Source organism: Lutjanus erythropterus, chromosome 14, assembly GCF_056507025.1.
Source record: "Lutjanus erythropterus isolate fLutEry1 chromosome 14, fLutEry1.hap2, whole genome shotgun sequence".
Classification (NCBI taxonomy): domain Eukaryota; kingdom Metazoa; phylum Chordata; class Actinopteri; order Lutjaniformes; family Lutjanidae; genus Lutjanus; species Lutjanus erythropterus.
The window spans coordinates 19,521,345-19,537,089 of NC_139330.1; the positions used below are offsets into that span (position 1 = coordinate 19,521,345).

Below are 15,745 nucleotides of genomic sequence, written 5' to 3' on the forward strand. Positions count from 1 at the left end.
ACTTTAATTGTATTTCTATGGTTCAAACATCAGGGTCCCTTCACTGCCTCAGTGGAACTGGCAAGACAAAAAAGCAGGTCAGACAGGAAATACTGTGGGCAAGATTAAGTATAAGATGCTAGGGTAAGTATAAACAGTTAGCTAATATTATTGTTCCACAAATTAAAAATTAGCCATATGTATGTAAAACACTGTCTTCTTCTAATCCTGTCCTTGCACTCACTGCCAGCCCTGAAGCATAGCTCTGCTATTTGTATTTTCTCCCCATACAGTGAAGAAACAACAATCAGTCCTCCTTGGATGAACTGTCAGTTCCACCTTCTGTCTCAGATTTCCTCAGCATTAGAGAATCCATTAATTTGGCTACAAATAGCTGCATGCTTTGCTATCTGATTCTTGCACTGGGAAAATCAAACTAAACCCCACATTTATCTGTAACATGCGTTTTGCTCCACACTCACCGAATTTGATTCTCAAAGCCTTGTTTTCTACACTGTGTGAGAGACCGGTTGCTTTCTTTTCTATAGATAGATCGCCAAGTTCATAGAATCAATAAGTCCATAAAATAGCTAAGGGCATGAGTCATACAGGCTCCACTTCGTTCTGTTCAAGATTAGCTTTCATGTTCCTCTCAAACAACATTTCCCAGTGATCAGTATCTGAGACCCTGTTTACACTTGTTATTTCAAGTGTCTTGTATCCAGGTACACTTACACCTTCTAAACATCTGGAATGTGTCACAGGAGGTTGTTTGAGTGATTTCATTTATCACAAATTCTTCTTGGGTGAATTTAATTTTTTTTTAAGATAAGACCACTCTTCAAATTACTACAGATGCATGAAGTGACTAATGTCGGGTTCAGATGACATAATATTTTTGTCTGTGTCACTGTGTCAGATTAGGCAATAACAGAATCATAAAGTCTTGCTGTGAATTGGCCAAGAGACGTGACAGACAACAGGTTGGATCAAGCTTGGCATCTTTAATAACCTGCATGATATCATCAGAAATGACGTGCTGGGGACTGACTTCTAGGAACAAGAATGTAAACAAACAATGGCATCTGAAGTGCGTATGACACTGGTTGTCTGTGTTTGGAAAAGCCTAAAAAAGTTCATTACTCTTTTACTTCACCGTGTTTACAGTTTACTGTGCTCCTATTGGTCAACATCTGAGAACACATCACTGAAGGCAAACAAACTCTGACACGCTAATCTTTCTGTTGGGACGACGTAAGGTGGGATAAAGTGATCAGTTGTTGTTCCCAGTGTCCCATGTCTTTTGAATATCACTCACTCTTCGGGACCGCAGTGTTACTTGAAAAAGTTGACATGAATCAATGCAACCAGACTGGGATGGACGACCTTTCTACACACATATCTTGGTGGGGGTTTTTTTAGCAACTTTTGTCATTTTTTTGTTAATTTAATTGTCTGCATGAGTAAAAGCCTCTGCTCCACAAGGCACACAGCAGTACAGTACACACCTACTGAGCTGGAGGATGAGTGAGTTTTTTTTCTTTTTGTTTTTCTCAGTCGAGTATAAATAAATTAATAGCACTTCCGTTAGCCCGATGCTAACACATAATGGGAATTCCCATTGACAGGTTGGCAGAAATTAGTATCTCGATCTTAGTAATATTATCTTAACAAACGGATCCATTTCACTTCACACTCCACACTGACCAGCTACAGCAACCTCAAAGGGTAAAACTCAAACTCAAAATTTAGTTTCAAAGTTCAATTTCATACCTGAAGGATGTTCATTTAAACACTTGTGCTGTGTGTAGTTTTTAGGAGCTCTATTCATTTTGAAATAACATCTTATTTTATTTATTATTTCCTTTGGCACTGGCTTGATGGGCCGGAAAGTTGTCTTCAAAAACACATTTTGTTAGGGTTTTTTGCAGAAATGATGCTGCTGAAATAAAACTCAGACTGACTGACATGTGATGTGCATTGTTTTCATAAATATTACATATATATATACAGTGACATGACATATGATATAAAGTTTCTACAAGTGTGTTATTCAACTTCTCCCTGTGGTCTTAAGTTAAAAAAGCAAACAAAAATTGCGAGAAATTGTAATATTGAATTACAATACTTGCAGAATCAAAATACATGTCAAATACATATCAAGTATTGTGACAGTATCAAATTGGGAGATAAGTGTATTGTCCCAACCCTGAGCAATGAGTATGACAAGTAACACCTGACTGAAAGTACAGCTGTGAGAAAGAGCTCCACAGTTTCCCCCACTGACACTGAGGAGCAGCTTCACCAGCAAATAACTTTTTTTTGTAAAGCAAATGTGTCAGAGTTGTATAAAAAAGGCATGAAATAGAAATCTTCCTTGGATCTATCCTCAAGTTACCCGACATTCCCCCTGAGCAAAATCCATGTTCAAGTTATTAGCCTGTCCGTATTGTCACATGAGACTGTGAGCATAAATCATCCCGTCAAAGAGAAACAGTTGTTTAAAGCTGCACCTGCAGGGCTGTTCTCCTACTGACTGGCTGTATATTGCTGCTGTCTGAGGTTGCTTCTCTCTGGGTGCTTTAACCTTTCAAGCCGTCTAGAGCCCCAGAAGAGCCTCTAGCTCTGGGCTCACACCTGCGCTCCAACTGAGAATCAGGACAACAACAGCAGCAGGGGCCCTCAGTCCAAACACACACAAACACACACACGCACACACACACTGGAGCAACCTTTAACACACACAAAAATTCAGATGCTTTCATCCAACTAAAATAAGCTACGCTGTCAAGTTATAGACACAGAAATCAGACAAAAATGTACGCAGCGACCAGCACAGAACACTGACTTCCATGGCTGGGTGGGAGCTACCCTGCCGCCATCACTATTTCACCACCACATTTCTTGCTGCACTCTGGCAACGGTGTTACCATGGCAGCCATGGAAACAGAGAAGATTTTTTTTCCCCACTCTGTCCCACTGGAATTCTATCTACCAAAGCCATTCTTTCTGTCTTCTTCTCTCTTCTCTCTGCATTTTCTTCGGTTATCCAGTGAAATCCTTTATCCCACGGCAATGTCGTCCTCCTGAACCACTGCAGCACGAGGTGATGAAAAGAGAATTGTGGTGCCTTAACTTTTATGATGGAATATCTAGACATCACTGTTTTCCGTCACGGAAAATGAGACGCCAATTTCTAAGCTTTGTTATTTTTCATTAGTAATGAATTCAATCGTTACTAACTCCTGTTGCTGCAATTTCAGATATTTGAGTTATCTCTTTTTTCTGCTTGTCTTATTGGCTGTATGAATACAGATGTGGCATGCCTACATAAACTGTGCAGTCCATTTACAATTTCTCTTATTTTTGCATTTGCATGTTTATATTTTGATGCACGTGTGACCACCTCATGAGTCTGTCATTTCCCTGCTCTTGGTTGCGCATCTAATTACTGTGAGTGGCCGAAGATTGGAGAAGACACATTACATGGTGCCTCTGTGTTCTTAAGAGTGCACTCGCTAGCCTTCTGATTCTAAGAGCCCTTATCTGCAGCTCTTCACAGCCCGGCCCTGCTTAATGATGGTGCTCAAGTCCACACCCTTGGTTCACAACAAGGAATACAATTTGTTGTTTCTCTTAAGAGCCGCAGTGGTTTTAATCTGCACGGTATATATTATATACTCCTAATACTCTAAAAACACTTACATCTGCTTCCTGAGGTCAGATGTCAACAGTGCAATGTGTACCTTTTGTTGTAGTATCAGTCTAACAGCTGCTAAATTTCGTCCTTATCTCTGTGATGTAATGGAAATAAGTAATTGAAAGCAATGAGCAAAATACAAATATTATATACAAAAATATAAAATGAGATGGATTAAAACCAATATAGATAAATTCAGGGGCAAAGTGGGGGTAAACCCACGTAAACTCAGTTTATGCATCTTTTAAAATGTATATGCAGAATATTTTCAGAGCAACTCCATCAATCAATGAGGGGAAAAAAATGGGTAGTTTACACACCTCTGTGACCAAACTCTTATCACTACACTCCTGAATACATTACCATGATAAAAGGCTGTAAGCAGTAGAGGCAGGCTTGTATCTGTGACTGGCACGTATCAAGAATGATCTTGACATCTGACCACCAAAATCTAAGCAGTTTATCCTTTAGTCCAAGTGGATTTTTGTGCCAAATTTGAATTCCCTCCAGGTATTCTTGAGATATCACATTCACAGGAATAGGACGGACATAAGATCAGAGTGACCTTTGACCTTTAAATCTTCATTCTTCATTTAAAACTTAAATCAAATCAATTCATCCTTGAGTCCAACTGGTCATTTGTGCCAAGTTTCAAGAAATTCCCTCAAGTCGTTCTTGAGATATCACGTTCACAAGACTGGGATGACTCAGAAACATAATGCCTTTCACCATACAGTTATGGACGTGCACAAAAATTAGACTGATAGGAAGTATACAGTCTGGCACAACATAGCACTAATGTGTTAGGTTGCAGAAAAATATACTGTTCTGTGTCTGTACTCTCACTGATTTCTTTTATCTTTATTTTAACTTTATCTGTGAGGTGGCACCACTGAATAACTAGCTGGCTAATCGTAGATACAGGTAAATAGATTGAGGTTGTCCCCCAGGCAGCAGAGACCAGGTGGCCTGATGTACCAAAACACCACCACAGATGGCTGTATTTATTGCTAAGTTTACTAGACAACCTGTCCAGTATACCTAGTTTATAAATGTTCTACAGGAACAGGAACAAAGGATGGATTAACTGCTTCTGAGTGTGTCTGTAAACTAATGCCTGAATTATGTCATCAGCAAGATAATGCTGTTTGCTTTACTGCTAAAATATGACTAATGTAGCTACTAACAGTTGCTAATTATTAGGATTGATGTAAGACATCACTCCAGCATATTTCCCACATTACATTCAACTGGATTTATAGGAAATTGCCTTATTTGATGTGCAAATTGAAAGTACTCACTCTGATTTTCAAAAAGCACAGAAGTAATGGCTTTTGTTACAAGGGCGCTTTTAAATCCCACACTCACTCGATTTTAATCACACTGAAAACATACTGTATTAAACATGCTGTTGTTTTTCTCTGCTCGCAGGGCAAATAGCTGGTGCTTGGTATTCTGAAGCAGATCCAACGTGAGAGCAGAGCCCAAGAGTAAAAGGAGGCCAAGACAAGGCGCGGATGTTGTGGAATCACTGCTGCTGGGTCAAAGAGAGGCTGAGTGTGATCTCACAGTTCATTATCAAGTCACAGGTAGAAAATGTTTAAATACAACAAGAATCTTTTTGTAGGTAGTCTGCATTTCTTTGTGACACAAGAATAACAATCAGAGGCCAAGGCAGCAAAAGTAACTCATTCTACACTCAAGCAGAGGTGGACAAAGTACTCAACCCCAGTACTTGAGTCAAAGTATAGATACTCCTGGTCAAATATTACTCAACTACAAGTGAAAGTTGCTCACTCAAAATTTTACTTGAGTTAGTATTCAAAAGTACAAAGTACATTTTCTAATATCAGTACATGCTGTATTGTTTTCATGATGCATTTACAGAAGCTTGTAACTCTCTGAAACCACCTGATGATGCACTGATGCTTGTAGAACCACTCTGCTACACAAAGTCTATAGAAACACCTATAAAAACTTCAGCATAGAAATACAATCAAAACAAAAAGGACAGCTATTGTCATTTTCTGATGTAACTATTAAAATCACTGCATAAAATTAGATTGAAGCCAACTGTAAGGAGTTCTCCAAGTCTGTTCAATAACTGAGATTTCTTTATGGCTTCAGAGGCAGTATGTACATGAATTATGTGGTATTTTTCACCTTGATAAAAAACAATCCAACTTTAAAAGCCTACCTGGAATAATTAATAATTATAATTACATCTTGAGATGACGCATTTCCACTTTTACATCAGTCCCATTTGAGAGAAGCTACTGTGATTGGTTTCCCTCTGTGAGGAACACAGCATGTGACCAACTGCATTTTAGAAAACAAAAAACAGCAACAGCTGACTTCAATGATGTTCTCAGTCGAAAAGTAACAACAACCTTCCTAGAAATGTAGTGGAGACAAAAGTACAATATTTGTCTTTGAAATGTAGTGGAGTGAAAGTCATAAGTTTCCAAAAAAAAACAAACACTGAAGTAAAGTACAGATACTCAAAAAATATACTTAAGTACAGTACTCAAGTAAATGTACTTCATTACTGTCCACCACTGCACTCAAGTAAGTATCTGTTTTATGCAAACAGAGCAGTACCACCTGTAGTCGTGGGGACAGTGCAACAGTACAGCTCGCAATTCAAATTTTGTGTTTTAGGTTGTTTCTGTCTTGTTACATTATTTTCCACTTTTTATGACTTGTTACATTATTTTGTTACATTATTTTGTCTCAAGTCTTTTATGTAGTTTTCGTCTTGTTATGTCATTTTCATCTTGTCACGTCTTTCAAATTGTTTTCGCCTTGTGTTTTATGTTGTTTCCTTCTTGCCTATCTTTGTATGCTCTTAGTTTTTTATGTCATTTCTGCGTTGTTACATTTTGTTGTTCTTTTAAGTTGTTTATGTCTTGCTACATCTTTTACGTTGTTTTCCTGTTATGTCTTTTATGCTGTCCTGTTTTCTTGTCACATCTTTTAAATAATTTTTCATTTTTTTTTACCTGTTTTTCATCTTTTCTGTCTTTACACGTCATTTTCATCTTGTTATGTCTTTCATGTTGTTTTTGCCTTGTGTCTTGTTTTGTCATTTCCATCTTGCCAATCTTGTTACGTCTGGGTTTTTTTTATGTTGTTTCCATCTTGTTATATCTCTTATGTTGTTTCTGTCTTGTTACATCTGGTGTGTGAGATATGGACTGATAGAAACACCAAGGAATCATCTTTTCTATGTGTTATTGTCACATAGAAGGGTTGAAACATAGGTTGAAATCAGTTTTGATGTTTGAGAAGCGGTGCGCAATGATGCACAAAAATAAAAATAATCAGTAAGTCTTCTCACATGCATTAAAACTGAAGTAATGAGCTTGTTTTGTAAGGAGTAGACAGTACAAATATTCGTGTTAAACTGTGGGGAGTAAATGTAAAAAGTTGTCAGAAAAATATTTGGACTTTGTTCCTTCCACCTCTGCAATTAGTGAAATAATTAAAGATAAGACTAAAGAGGTTTACACACACACACAAAGTCGACCTAAGAGTTAAAGAGTAAGAGATATAGATGACACACTGACAGTCTTACCAGCAAAATGTTTTATTATCTATTATATCCTAACTTAACACAGCAAAAGCCACCATCCTCTGCCTTCCGCACCGGTCATAATGTTTAACTTGGCGTCTGGTTCTACAGGGAGTCGATCCTGTAACTTATCTCTATCTGCCAAAACAAGATTCACTCACTGTGGACAGGGTGATTCCTGAGACTGAGCAGACATAGTCTACTACACACACACTCGCACATTTACACACGCTCACATGCACATTTTCTTCTCTCAGACTGATTAGAGAGACAAGCGTTTGCTCACTCCCAGCGGAAGGAAGGCGCTTTCATACAGCGGAGCTATCACTCTGTTACATTCTCAGAAGCCTCCAGAACAATGTCGCTGCTGTGGCTTAATTTTCTCTGTGCGATGCTATGATATGAAGTGCTGTTTTCAGTCATTAAAGTGTGTGTGTGTATGAATACCGAGCACTGGCCCCCTGCTCCCTGCCATGTTTCATCTATGAAGATGAAACTACACCTGTCAAATGCAAGCAGGTGTGCATTCATCATAAAGTATGTGGGTATGCATGTCCATGCTGTCTATAGGGGTTTGAGGGTGAAATTACTGATGAAACACAATAGTCACAAGTACAAGTAAACAGGCCTTAAACTCCTGGCAGGAAGTCCTTAAGAGTTCTATATTCATGAGTCAATGGCGCGTGCTGCCATTACGCAACTACTCAACATGCAGCTTCATGAATATAGAGGCCTTAATCTTAAAGGACAGATTCAGTCATCTTGGCGTGGATGGCGTCTATCTGTAGGAAATGAAAATCTTCAGCCCTATTAATTAAGACTTGCGCTTTCATTTTTATTTCAAGTCCACATTATCTGAGAGAGTATAAATGTCAAGTAATGGGAATCGCTAGGAGAGAGGAAATGCCAATTCCAGGTGAATATCTGATGCACAGTATGTAATGTGTATGTATAGACCGGTCGGCATCAATATGCATCTCATACATTTATGCATTAGATGTTCATCGACACCACCAGTCACCAAGCTGCTTCTTTGGAAATCTATTTTTTTTCACAATACTTTTTCCATATAAGAGCAGACTTTTACTGTGAACGCTCTAAGGCACATCAGTACAATGATCCTGCTGTTTAATCAATATCTCTATGTAAACACCTGTCAGGTGGATGGTTTATCTCGACAAAGGAGAAGCGCTCACTAACATGGATTTTAACACATAGGTGAAAAAAGTGGGCGAGGACAAAACTAAGTCACGATACAGTGATGTGAACATTCTTGTGTTGTCTGCAGTATTTCTAGTGATACTCATGCTCAACAAAACAAGTAAAACAAATGATAGCTATCACCTTCACTCAGTCTATGAAGTGACATATAGAATGACAATGATAACACTACAACCCACAAATTAAGCTTTCAACTCCGACCAACACTAGTCATTCTGATCATCTCCTCTTTGACTTGTTTGGTGAGCAAACCACGTTTGCTATGCAACAGCTTTAATCCCCAGTCATTTAGTTTCCAGTCAATTTAATTCTACCACAATTTTCTTCGCCGTGCTTGTTTTTCCCTGTACCTGCAGACCCACGCTCCTTTAAACAGCCGAAGCCTAATTCTCCGATGTGCAGGGCAGCGTGAAAAAGAAGATGCGCCGGTGTAAAAAGTGGCCAACCCATACTGGACATTGATCATCATGAAAATAAATGCCTGTCAAACCTGAATGCACTAAACAAAACTCTCTCGATGTGTGTGAGTGTGAGAGAGAGTGAGTGTTAGAGAGACTGACAGAAAGAGAGAGATACATGTGTGAACGAGTGTTTGTGAGTGTGCATGCTTGTGTGCCTGCTGCTGGCAAATACCCAACAGTATGCTTGATGGCGAGAAAAAGATAGGATTTCCTTTCAAACACATGCTGCCCCCCCGCCTCGTCTGGTTCTCCCTGTAGATGTTCTAATGAGGCGTGCTTCCCAAAATAATTTATGACATTGTTATCATTTGAAAAGTATTATAATGTAGTCAGCATTCATGTGCATTAGATATGATCCCAACTGAGAGCGCAGCTGGGTTTCTGCAGTGACGTCTGAGACTGCTTTTTCCTCCACTATCATTAAGATGGAGCACGCAGATAATCAGTCTCACTGATTATGTTAGTAGTGACTGGCAGTGACCTCAGAGAAGGCTGTTCCAAAACAAAGTCAGGATTCCCAACACTTGTTTACAGCCACTATGGCCAAACAATACGCTTTTTTATGTATGTGCCATGTTCTAGTATCACATATTTAGAGGCTTAATTTTGTTTCATTATTTATTTCTTTTGCTAATTACACATATTTAACTTGAAAGTTCATTCTTTACCTTGGAAAGTGTAGTCTGACATTTTCTTTTATCCAGAAAGATCATGATATGTGGTCAAAAACTAAGAAAGGCTTCTCTTTCCATTGTAGAATATTTACTGTGGGCAATTAAGTTCAGAACAAATGACTTGAAACTATGGTTCTACAGAGGGAACTACACTTGTTTTTGACCAAGTTTATCATTTAATGCTGAAATAATCAATTAAATAATTGAATCAATCAACAGCAAATCAATCAACAACTATGTGATATCTATTAATCACCTAAACGTAGTCTTGCATTGCCAGATCTCTCTCCACAGCGCTCTTTGCTGGAGAAAGGTCTGGCTCTACAAATGATCATTCTGCTATGGGAAAAAAAAACCTTCAGCCTGGTTTGTATTTCTTCAAACAAATCACAATTGTCTGTGGCAAAGACGCCCCTGCAAAACAGTGATTCAAGATTCAAGATGTTTATTGTTGCATCGGTTATACAAGTACAATCATGTGAAAAAACTTTGGCTGAGATGCTCTATTACAAAAATAAGAGTAAATAAGCAACAAAAATAAAAGGTAGCCTAAATAGCGTAATTGTAAAAATGTATTTATGACATATGCCTACAGTTTTTTGCCATAGTCTCCGCCATACTGTGGCCGACTATATCACTACAGTTGCTCAACCCTTCAGCATCAGACTTAAAATCTCAGCTATACTCCAAAATACAGAGAGATTTATGGACTGTGATAGGCTTCAATCAGGATTGTGTGAACTTGTTTGCCAAGGACTTGGATATAACAGAAATTCATTTATATGTAAAAGTCCCACACCGCAGGTTTAAACAAACAAAAGTACAACTTCTCCAATGTTAGGATTTGCTGCTTTTCTGTGTTTTATATAATTATAAACTGAATATCTTTGGGTAGAAAATTGTCACAGCAAATTTTCACTATTTTCTGACATTTTACACCACACATTTAATTGAAAAAATAATTGACAGATTAATGGATAATGAAAATAATTAATTTGTTTTTTGCCACTCCACAATCAAGTAACCCTGTCACCAGGATTTTGAAGTTTGCAACCGCATGCTTGAATTCCAAAGTTTTTGTGGGCTTTTTCAAGGAACAGACTGAACCAGAAGTCTGTAGTATTGTTTTTAACGGTTTCTTTCCCACTGTCATGTGGTGCAGTGATGCTTACTACAGTCGACTGCTGCACAGCTTTATGTCGCACCATGCTGAATTGCATCCTGTTATGCTGTCAAGTCGAACTCTCCATGTAACAGTGACATTTTGATGCTATGAAATAATATTTTTAGCAGAGGGCCACTTTCTCTCTCTCTCATCCATCTGCAGACAAAAAAAAAATACCAATTTTGTCTTGCTTCCCTTGAGGTGGCTCCCTCATTTTGCTGTCACTGCTGTCCTGTATTTATCACCTCTCTCTTTTGTCTCTCACTCCCACCCGTTCCTTCTTCTTCTCTTCGGCCAGTATCTTCCCGATTGTTGTCATGTGAAAATGATGTGATATGGATTTGATGGCTTTTGTAAACTGCGTCTCAGGCAGCCTTTTTCTCCCAGGCTGCATGTAAAATCCCACCTCATTTACAGAGCAGGCAGAGCCAAACCCCCAATGTAGCCATAACTCTACGCTTAAGTTTCGGTATCCCGTCACTAAACATAACATATTGATTGGCGGAGCTTGTTGGGGGAGCTACACAGCCTGGGAGTGTGTGTTAGATTCAAGTCAGCTCACACTCACTGCACAGGATTCACTTCTCTTGGGAGGGCAAGTGCTCACACATAAAATAACTTGAAGGCCGAAAAGGAGTGGAATTGATGGGAAATGAATATCCTTGTCAGCCCCTCCAGGAATTTGCAATCATGAGAATGCAAGCATAAATACAAATTCAACCAGTCCTCATATTACTTGGGAGAACTGACAATTTTGTCTCATGTCTGCAACACATGCAAATAAAACTGTGCAACTGGGTGAATGCTTGCACATTTTGCCAAAACCAAAACATTTTTTGTAACAGCTTGTTAAGTTTATGTAGTGTGGTGTATTATTAATAACTTTTACAGAGTCTTCTTTTTATACAACTCCAGTTCCAAAACACTTGGGACACAGGTGCTTTTGTAGCTCAGGTGGTAGAGCACACACCCCATGTACTGAGGCTACTGGTCCTCTGCAGTCCTGCCTGACATTTTGCTGCATGCCCTCTCTTTACCCCCTCTACTGTCTTCACTTCAGGTGTCTCTGTCCATAATAAAGCCATAAAAAAAAAAAGTTGGGACACTGTGTAAAATGTAAATAAAAACTTTTTTACCTATTGTCATTTAAATCTGGTACAAAGACAAGATATGTAATGTTCAAACTTCATTCCTTTTTTTAATTTGATGCCTGCAACATGTTCCAAAAACTTGGGACATGGGTGTGCTTACTACTGTGTTACATCACCTTGTCTTTTATCAACACTCAGCAAGCATTTGGGATCTGTGGACACTAATTGCTGAAGTTCTGAAAGTGAAATTCTTCCCCACTCTTACTTGATATAGAATTTCATGTACTCGCCAGTCCAGAGTCCCTGTTGCTGTATTTTGAATTTCATAATGCTTTTGAACAGTCTGGATGGTTCTTTACCTCTTTTGCTTGGCAGAGTCTTAACTTGCATTTGTAGATGCAGCTACGAACTGTGTTAACTGATAACTGTTTTCCAACGTGTTCTTGAACTCATCTAGTATCCTTTATACAATTATGTAGGTTTTTAAATGCAGTGCGCATTAAAGGCATTCAATGTTGGTTTTCGGCCTTGCCTCTTCCGTGCAGGAATTTCTATGAATCTTTTAATGATTTTATAGATTGGATGGTGAAATCCTTAAATTCCTCGTTCTTAAACTGTTGTTGCTCATGCAGTTCTTCACAAAGTGGTGACCCTCGCCCCGTCCTTGCTTGTGAATGACTGAGCCTTTTCACAGATAATAGCCAATCATGATTCTGTCACCTTTTACCAAAATATCTTGTTTCCCTTTTGAATGTTCTACAACTTTCTCAGTCTTCTGTAGCCCCTGTCCCAACTTTTTTTTTGAAATGTCTTGCAGGCATCATATTGAGAATGAGCGTATATGTAGAGAAACAGTTAAGCTCATCGGTTTTAACATGACAAATTTCTTGGGATTGTGGTTGTACACTGATATTGCAATTTAACAGACTACAGCAGCTATTTTGCATATTTTAGCAGACATTTTACTTTAAATCACAGATACTGCTCATTACTGCCAGCCATTTTCCAAAATGTGTTCTCCCCTCGTTCCAGGCCGTTTCCTATTCATGCCAGTGTGGTTTGACAAACAACTTGCAGAGAATTGAAGATTAAGTATGTGATAGAAAAATCTATCTTAGGGAATATTATGCCTGCTTTCATTGTTGTCAGAGTCATGTTATCCCTTTGTTGCGAGATAGTTTTTAAGTGCAGATTGATTCAGAAAGCAAGCACACACAATGCTCACTGCGAAATCAAGCCAGTTTCAAGTCTGTGATTTTCATAATCTTCTGAAATGAATAGAAACCAAATGATGCCTGGAAGATAGCAAAGACACAATGAAAAATCTAAAACTCTGCAGTGCGCTTTGGAAAAGGTTGTCACAAGTTTAAAGTGTGTGATAGATGATGCTACATCACTGTCACAGTGCTTTAAGACCAAAGATAGCTGGACTACAACATTTCAAGCTCATTTTACTCTCAGTGGAACAAATTGTGAATGATGTTTCTCAAAATTCAAGTCAAATTTTAAACATTAGTGCCTTTTTAATTGCACAGTCACACAAACTGTTGCACACTGCACCACAAAGAAACACTGGAAGTGTCCTCATTATGTTGACTACCTAACAACTCTGTGTTGGCCTTGAGTTCTTGACTGACTATTCAAAGCACAGTTTTGAAATCCTTGCACATAATGGCACATCATTTCTGTGAGATACCTTGGTGCGAAAAACTAATAATCTCTTCATTATCACCATTAGCAAAAATGTCATTATCTTGTGAGGATGTGCACAGTTTTTATGGAAGAGCTTCTCTGAGTCCACACTGAGATTCTAGTTGTTGCCAACTTTCATCACTTCATATTGTTCTCTTACCAACACCCCCCACCCCCACCACCCCGGCTTCATCACAGTTGGGGGTGGTAGGAGGGTATTACAGGATATTACAGGATATTTCCTCCAACAGGATACAGGATATTTCAAAAAACAATGCACAGACTCATACAAAATCCCTCTCAATCATCACCCACAACCTACCAGGACTAACTTCTAACTTTCTCATTATTTTGCTGTGCGTGGGACACCGTCCCAAAACATCTGCAATTGTAATGCTGGGAATGAGAATCAACATTCAGCAATCTTTCTGGCATATTTAGAAACAAAAACTGGCTAATCGTACTTAATCTGCCTTTAAATGCTGCCACAGAATAATTTGTGAATATTGACAAAACTTCCAAAATCATAACAATTTGTTTTGCTTCAAATTAGATGAAAATTGTAAGTAAATGAATCAGCATTAGTTGAACAGTTTACAAGTCTCTGACTTTGAACTTTCAGAATATTGGGCACATAAATGAAAGAAGAGATAATGATGAGTAAAAAGGCTCAACATGTCTTATGGGCACATTAAAATGGAAAATAAAAGTATAAATATATTTTTCCACCAAAGCAAAACACTTTGGTGATGGTTTGGTTGTGAAAAAAATTGTACAAGGACAATATATCAAATGTACCCTTTCAGGCACTGTGTATGTTTAGGAGATAAAAATGCATTACAGCCACCTCCATAGAGAGTTACAGTATGGAGGTCACATTGCTTGTTTGACCTGCTGTCCCTGCTGTTGGAATAAAACCGAACATCATGAAACATTGCAGTGTCTTTCATTTGTCATTTTACGTGGGAGATTCTTGAAAGAAACCACTGCCTGCCAAAACCTCCATATCAGACAGTCAGCTGCAGCTGAGGTTGATGTTAGCCAGCAGTAACTAAAGTTAAACAGTTTTGGAAAGGCAGCAGGGTTCCCTCCTGCCACCAGGACTGTGCCGGGTACAAACACACTAGAGCGATTTATAAGCAATTTATAAGAACTACCTTTGGTTAATGTTGACTTAACATGATCAGATGTGCTTTCTTGTTGGAAATAACAATCATTACGGGTTGTTGTACGTGCTTTTTGGCAGGCAGCTGCTACCCCCCTCTTCGTGGCACCGAGTACTGGCACTGAATCTTCCAGTGGTATGAAGTACCAGAATGTACAAGCCAACTTTCATTCTGCTTAGGGGACAATGCAATGCAAATTCAAATTACACTGAGGATATATCCTGCAACAGGGCTCACCACACAGTTCAAATAATTGGTTCACTGGAAGCTGAACCTCCAAGGACCCTCATCAGGTAGTTCTATGATTTCTATTGAAGGCCATCACTTCATTCTGACATTATAAAACCAAGTGCTTAAATTAATTAATAATAATAAGCAGAGAGAACTTAAAATTTGTCCCACTGACTTAAAAGGGCCAGTAGAATTTGCTGTCTTTTGTGTTTATTAAACTCATATTTTTTGGTGAATATGAACTTCACTAAACATAAACTAATGGGTTTTTATACTTAAAATTATTCAGTTCTGTTCACTTATTGCAATGAGAGGGGTGAAGGAAATTCTGAGTTGCACGTACTGAAAATATTTGAAATGGCTTATTCAATAATTCTGATTTAACTGTTATAAAAGAGTGCATGTAACACAAACTCCGATAAACTCCGCTCTGATAAACTCAAAAATAACGTGACAACTGAGTACTGCTACCTTATTCGAGTTCATGGCAGCTCGATTCCTCTGTACATTCTTGTGCAGAGACATAAATTAATCCAGCCCTTAGAGACAGTGCCAGTGACCCGGTTAGGCTGTAAACACACTCCTGCCCATGTAGACAATTACATCACTTGTTCCATGCGGAGTTTTTATTAAGCGGCGAGGCCCTGACGTACACTTCAAAAGATCGTGACAGGAAGCGCAGGCCGCCGGGCTGGTGGCAGGCAAAAGAACATACACAAAAGAAAAAGACAGACACTCTGTCGCCTGTGGGAAGGGGAATATTTTATCCCATACAAGTTGGCTCATCTCCC

At 38.7% G+C, this 15,745-nt stretch overlaps 1 protein-coding gene across 2 annotated transcripts in view; it reads right to left on the bottom strand.

Annotated features, from left to right (window-relative positions):
* LOC146315485 (cGMP-dependent protein kinase 1) overlaps positions 1 to 15,745 on the bottom strand; it is a 113,924-nt gene that overhangs the window by 55,743 nt on the left and 42,436 nt on the right. The window lies entirely within an intron of this gene.